The sequence below is a fragment of the Vombatus ursinus genome, unplaced genomic scaffold, assembly GCF_900497805.2.
Source record: "Vombatus ursinus unplaced genomic scaffold, bare-nosed wombat genome assembly UNPS02014770.1, whole genome shotgun sequence".
NCBI classification, from domain to species: domain Eukaryota; kingdom Metazoa; phylum Chordata; class Mammalia; order Diprotodontia; family Vombatidae; genus Vombatus; species Vombatus ursinus.
In genome coordinates, this window is record NW_020954548.1 from 4,281,614 (window position 1) to 4,288,822 (window position 7,209).

Genomic DNA, 7,209 nt, shown 5'->3' on the forward strand with positions numbered 1-7,209 from the left:
TCTGTCTGTCTGTCTGTCTGTCTGTCTGTCTGTCTGTCTGTCTGTCTATCTATCTATCTATCTATCTATCCAACCATCCACACACAAATATATTTAAGGAGCAGGTTTGATTTTCCTAACTGTGTTATCAGTAATTAAAAATTTCAGTATGTGGCTTATAGTAAGATAGGATATCATTTGGAAATAATGAGAAATCAAAGTAAAACTATATTTCATATTGGTGGCTTCAGGTATAGAACTATAGTCACTGTGCCAAATAATATCTCAAAATACACAAATAAATAAATATAAAATTGCCCTAAATCTACCTTTTTTATTTTTTTCATCTTCTCTGACATCAAAACAATTTATTTTAAAGAAGCATCATAGGATCACAGGATCAAGAGCAACAAGGAAGTTTAGGGATCATCTCATCCAATGTCTTTATTTTACAAATGATGAAACTCAGACTCAGAGAGGATAAATGACTTGTTTTAGGTCACTCATTATGCATGTGCAAAATAAACACACATATATGTATTATATATTTTCAAATATGTGTATCTATATATATACATAAAATGAATATATATATATATATACACACATATATATTCATTTTGTTTTCACTTATTTTTCCCTTTTTTCTTGTTTCTCTTACTCCCAAAGGATGTAACCACTTTGAATACAGTTTATATGTGTAGAAAATCACATCAATTGGGAAAGAAGATTGGTTTTAGCAATTTTTTTAACTTAAAAAAAACCAAAAACTTGTCACGTCACAGAAAGGCAGAATTCTCAAAAACCAGGTTGAGTTTTCTAAATGCCCCTTTGCTACCTGGCAAAGTTTCAATTCATTCTCGGATTGGATCAGCTAAGATTTATAAATAATGACTCCAGTTTCATTTAAGCAGCTCACTAGGAACAATGACAGGTATCATGCTGGGATTTTAAATTTACTGAGAATAAGTTCTGGGATACCAGCCCTCGAAAATGTCAGAAAACCAGCAGGAAATTTGAAATGATGTGGAAACTTTACTTCATCAAAAATAAATTTTTTCACTACTTATTGTTTTCTAATTCAAATGGCTGACCTTATTGTATGTTGAAGGATCAATAAACAATAGAATTAAGAAGAATTAAGAAGAATCCCATAGCTGTCACCATCCCACTTGATGCAGCATTTAGGGCTTTCACATCACAATGGATCAAAATATTATCATAGCCATCTGGAGATTATGCTATGTCAATGTCAGTTGACAGTTTTGACACATAATAGACAACTTAAAGCTGGCTAATTTTTCCACAAACTTACTCAACTTGCTTGGACGGAAGAGACACACTAGTTTTTATCCTTGGGCACCTAATGCTTTATGAAACAAAATCTCTAGGGAAATCTTCATGAGCATTTGTTCCACTTAAATGCAGTTCACTTCAATTCTAGTGTGGATATAAACATGAACATCAAAAATTATAACACTGTCAAAGGAAGGCTCTAAACCTCTTCTCTTTGCCACTAACATCTTTATTTTTTGTTTGTTTTTGCAAAATCATACAAAAGGATGCTTCTTACTAAAGGTCCCTGGGCCATGGAATTAATTTTCCTGATTAGTGTGCCCCATTCTGCATGACACTTACATGCAAATTCAAACATTATGAGATGCAATGCTTCAGACAATTCTTAATTATTGGTAACATTAACTATAATTTTGGAAAATTCTAGTGGTACTGCTGTCTAAATGCAGATAGATATATTGACCTGAGTGTCTAGTACCACCAGAATTTTCCAAATTTATATAATGTATATATGTATATAGATAGATAGATAGATATAGATAGATAGAGTTGAGAGAGAGTGAGAGAGAGAGATGTTTTCAAATTACCTAGAACCAACTGTTTTTAGAATGGTATAGATTTAGAGTTAGGTAGCCTTAGACTTTGTCCCATTTCACCATATCCTTCATTTTTATTATTTTTATTGCTCTTCAAATATTTGGAAAATTTGGAAAGTTTTCCTCTTGTAGAGGGATTGGATTATTAAGAATAAAACCCTGGAAGGCAAGGTTCCCAGGTATTAACAACCAATTTATTAATTATACTAGCCAATAATCAATAAATCTATGGTCAGTGGCTTCTTTTAGTAACCAAAGATACCAAGGGAAACTGAAAAAACTCAAATCAGGTATGCACCTTCTGACTGGGAAGTCCCTTGACAAGAGAAACTCAACCCTGATTAGCAGACATTTAATGAGAGATGGGATAAAAGCCTTCAGCTCCTCTTGCTGGGAACATGGCTTAATCATGAGACCGAGCAGCCTCAAGACATCTGGGCAGGGGAAGCCATTTCCATCTGGACCTCTCAGGCTAGTTTTATCTTTCATGAGGTTAGGGTCACTCTAAAATCTGGAGCATGTACCTTGGGGGCTAGGAGTAATCTTACCACTCAGTAATGCCCTTAAGAGACTGACTGACCTCTTCAGTAATGGGAGCTTAACCAAAATAGGAGGAAAAAGATGGATGACAAGTCAAAAATTAGTTATTAATATAATGGTATAGTATTAATTTCTCTCAGATAGATCATGTGTTGCTTCATAGCATAGAACCAAAACTAAAGAACATAATTAACAAAGAGACAGATTTCTGAAAAACATAGAAAGACTTTTCAGATAAGGAGAGTTCTATGAAAATGGAATATATTTTCTAATTGGGTAGTAAACTACTTGGGCATGGTGGATAGAATTCAGGGCCTAGAATCAGAAAAACTCATCTTTCTGAATCCAAGTCTGACCTCAGACACTTACTAGCTGGGTGACCTTGGAAAAGTCCCTTAACCCTGTTTGCCTCAGTTTCCTCCTTTTTAAAATGATCTGGAGGTTGAAATGGCAAACCACTCTGATATCTTTGCCAAGAAAAAAACCAAATGGAGGCACTAATAGTCAGACAGGAGTAGAAACAACTAAACAACAACAAATTCCTTCTAATTCTGTAAGAGTCTATGATTCTAAATCCATAGTTTCTGTTCATCGGGCATGGAATGGGTTTCTCTCTGTTTTTTTGGAGTTCTCTCGGTCTTCACCTTTAATTCACTTTCTTTGGTGATAGACTTCTTGCTTTCCCATATGGAATTCACACCACCAATTCTAGTAGAAATTTCCAACATGCCACATACGAACCAGAGAAGGGCATGAGATGTTCTTGTGTAGCACAACCTCTGGAGCTATGTTGTCCCAGCCCAGACTAGATTCCCACTCAAGGTATAAGATCCCCATAGGCATGGTTCACTACTTTTCTCATTATTCCACGGGTAGTGCTGAGAGGCTACAATTCTAGTGTTGCAACTCATAAACACCCGGTGCTGTGCTTCTTATTAACATTCAGACAGTGGAATAGATTAACATTTTAACACAATATAGATTTACTAAGATGAAACAGCAAGAACAGCAGTTAGTCAAAATATTTTTTTCCGCAGAAGTCTGAGACACACTCTCTAGTCAATATATAAAATGTCTGTATGGAGAGAGGGTACCATTTTAAAGCCCAAAGGGAGCGAGAAATAAAAATGAGATGAGGACAACACAACCCCTGGTTACAGGAAGTTCTTTTCTCCTCCAACAAATCTCCCTTTAGTGTATGTCCCTGTGCGGCTCCCTAAGTTAGTTCCTTTATAGAGTTCGTAGCTGACACTTACCTCTTCAAGAAGAATTCAGGTTCCCAAAAGATTCCTTTCTGAGGGCAACTATCACTTATATTTGTTGTCTTCTACTTTTCTACATTTTCCAGGTAAATCTGACATTTGCTACTGGCATAATGATTCTAATGATCTTGTCAATGGGAGAAAGAAGATAGAAGGGGATGTTTCTCTTAACCCCTTCCTCTCACAAGAGAAATTCCCTTTCAGTCTAGGACATGGCTCCAATACTTAAACTAGAATTCTCCAAATTGAAACTCTAGACAAGATCACTGCTTGACTGGTTGACTCTGAGCTAGCTTATTGTGTTTATATGTAGCCCAAGACTTGTGACTTCACATTCTCAATCGAGAACAAATGTTATCTGCTTGCTGTAATTTCCTCTATATCTTATGGCCAAAACCTCTATCATTCTTTTAAATTGATAAAGGAATTATTCATTTTTTTTTCAAAAATCATAGTTTTGATTACTAGGTTGTTGTAACATTTTACCTTACTGAACCCAGAGTTGATGGACCCCTTAGAGGAAAAGTTCAAGTATCCTCTCCCACCTTCCCAAACATCAATTGGTCCATGTTGCTCTGCAAGTACAAAGCCAGTATGACTGGTTTCTCTCCCAAATCATGAGGATATGATTTCCAGTAAATTCAGTCTTTAATTTCTGTGGAGACAGCAATATGTGTCTGGATTTCCCCCTGACATTCAAAGCTTAATATTATTTGTATTTTTTTCTGGGAGTGGGGAGGGTTGAGTAAGGAAAACCTAAAGAATTTTTATTATTAGGTAATATTAGAATATTTATTATTAGGTAATCAATAATCTCTGAAACCTTTGAATCATCTGTTTTTGGAGGTGATTGTGATTCTCCTGTTCGAGACAGCATTTATCTGTGCCATGTTAAATTTTTGAAAATGTAGGGGCAGCTAGGTGGTACAGTGGATACAGCTCTGGCCTTGAAGTGAGGAGTACCTGAGTTCAAATCCGGGCTCAGACACTTGACAGTTTCTTGCTGTGTGACCCTGGGCAAGTCACTTAACCCACACTGCCTCACCCAAAATTAAAAAAAAAAGAATCTAAAATGCTTTAGAAGATCTCATGGAACAAGGTCCAGGAGAGGACAACAACTGAAGCTTTCTGGGAACCCAAGTAAGTTTTCTGGATTGGGGATATGGATAATGAAGTCAAAATCTACAACCAGCTGATTTTCTGATGACAGCAAAGGCTAAATGGATAAAAGATTGTAAACAGTAGGTAGAGTGGCCTATGAGTAGATCAGTCCTCAGAATATTTGTAGATGTTTCCCATTTTTTTTTGGTTTAGTATTTTATTTTTCCCTAGTTACATGTAAAAACAATTTTTTAACATTCATTTGAATATTTTTGAGTTCCAAATTATCTTCCTTCCTCCTTCCCCACTCCCACCACCACTGAGAAGGCAAGCAATTTGATATAGATCATACATGTGTAGTCATGAAAAACATTTCCATAACAGTCGTGTTGTGAAAGAAAATATAGACCAAAAAAAAAAGCCTTAAGAAAAATAAGGAAAGCTAATAAAGTGTGCTTCAATCTGTATTCAGACACCATTAGTTCTTTCTCTGGGAATGGATAGCTTTTTTAATCATAAGTCTTTCATAATTGTCTCGGATCATTGTATTGCTAAAAATAGCTAAGTCATTCACAGCTGATCATCTTACAATATTGCTGCTACTTTGTACACAGTAAATTTCACTTTGCATCAGCTTTTGAATGTTTTTTCTGGGTTTTTCTGAGAACATTGCACTCACCATTTTTTTTAATTTAAAAGAATATTTATTTACAAAATACTTGAATTTATTCAAAATTATATGCATAGATATTTAATTTCAAATAATCAGGGAGTAGCAGCAGAAACTTAAATATGGTAAAGATGTTATCAACAATAAATACAAATTATATTTTTAGTGCAAAGAGGGCAAAATAATTTCTCAAAGATAATAAAAGGCATCCTAATTTGTACAGTTAATCTCTACTACATAATACAGCCATTAGGATGAAATGCCTGTTTGTAAATCACATCTATTTAAAATGTACTTAACTGGGACTATTCATTCTTCTCTTGGCAGTTCATGTGTTCAGGAAAACCCATGGGTGTGGGTGGCTATCGCCTGCTGAAGCTTCTCTTCTGTGTCTCTGCGACAATGGCAAATAGCTCTTTTTTTTTCCACGAAGCTGATGAAAAAAAATGATCTATTTCCATTTTCCTCTGGAGGAAATCCTTGGTGCAAGTGTCTGACTCCTCCTTGGCCTAGTGGGCCTCCACCTTCAGCCTCACCTGGAGGGCACTCGTGCTGCAGCTCTAGCTAAGCTCATGTTGCCTTTGCATCTTCTTTTCAAAGCCCGATTTCATCTGTTTGAGCAGTTCATGCTTATGGAGGGCTGTCTGCCTTTAGGCCTCCAGGCTGGGCCCTAAATGGAGATTTTTTTTCCGGTGAGATCTTCAATGTTCTTTACCAAAGTAGTCCTTGTCAGTAATGTCCTGCTTTAGCTGCTGCAGAGTCCAGAACTGCTCTAGGGAAGCTACTTCTTCTTCATTTATATCTGTTAATTGTGACATGCTGAGCTCTGAAAGTTCTGGAAACTCATCAGGGATATCAGGCATCATGTAACCACACCTTTTTTGGCCTGTCTGCATCGGGGCATCTGTAGTGGGAACAGGAAATGGAAGACTGGAGAGGAAACCATAGGAGGGAGCAGCAGAGACAGAAAGATGACAGAGATGCAGAGGAGAAGAGAGGAGGTGAAAGGAAAGCAGAGGAGAGAAAGTAAGGAAAAAGGAGGGAAAAGGAGAGAAAAAGAGGAAAGGGTAAAGAAGAGACAGTTCAGAAATAGAAACAAAAAAAAAGAAAGCAAGGGAAAAATAAGCAAGAAATATTTGTTTTCCATTTGGATTTAGAAAACTAAGAAGTTAAAGGTACAGTAGATAGAATCTCTTACCCAGCAGGGAAGTGGTTCTTCTTGGTAACTACTGATAGCAAAGTGCGCATGCTATTTATTTGTCACTTCCAAGTTTGCCCTAACTTTTGAAAGTGTTTTCCTGCATATCATGTGGTTTAGTATATCAAACTCCTGAACCAAACTTCTGAAGTTATAGAATGCTATCATGACTTCTGGCTTCTCTTTCCCTCTTTTGTGATTGCTATTTTTTTTCTCTTTATCCCCATTAATGGTTGGTTGCTTTTCTCAGAGGAAGAAGATTGAAAGGGTAGACCGCAAGTGGTGACACCTGCTTCAGATCACACTGGCAATGTACTTTTTTTTTCATTACTTGCTTGGATATTTTCTTTTCTTTCTTTTTTTATTTTGAGTTAAAAAGAGCTATAAATTGAGGTAGTTTGGATAGGCAGTGCTACACAAGAATTGGTTTTACTAACCCATAAATATGTTTCTAAAATATTTCATCATTAGCTAATTCATGAAAAAAATAATGATTTTACACTAATTTTTAGTATTGTTGTGAAGTAGAAAAAAAATGAATCTGTAGTCACTGGACTTAGGTTTATG

The 7,209-nt window shown here is 36.0% G+C and overlaps 1 pseudogene; it reads right to left on the reverse strand.

The window, feature by feature from the left end:
• Nucleotides 1–5,780: 5,780 nt before the first annotated feature.
• LOC114043814 lies at nucleotides 5,781–6,406 on the reverse strand (annotated as a pseudogene).
• Between the last annotated feature and the right edge of the window lie 803 nt (nucleotides 6,407–7,209).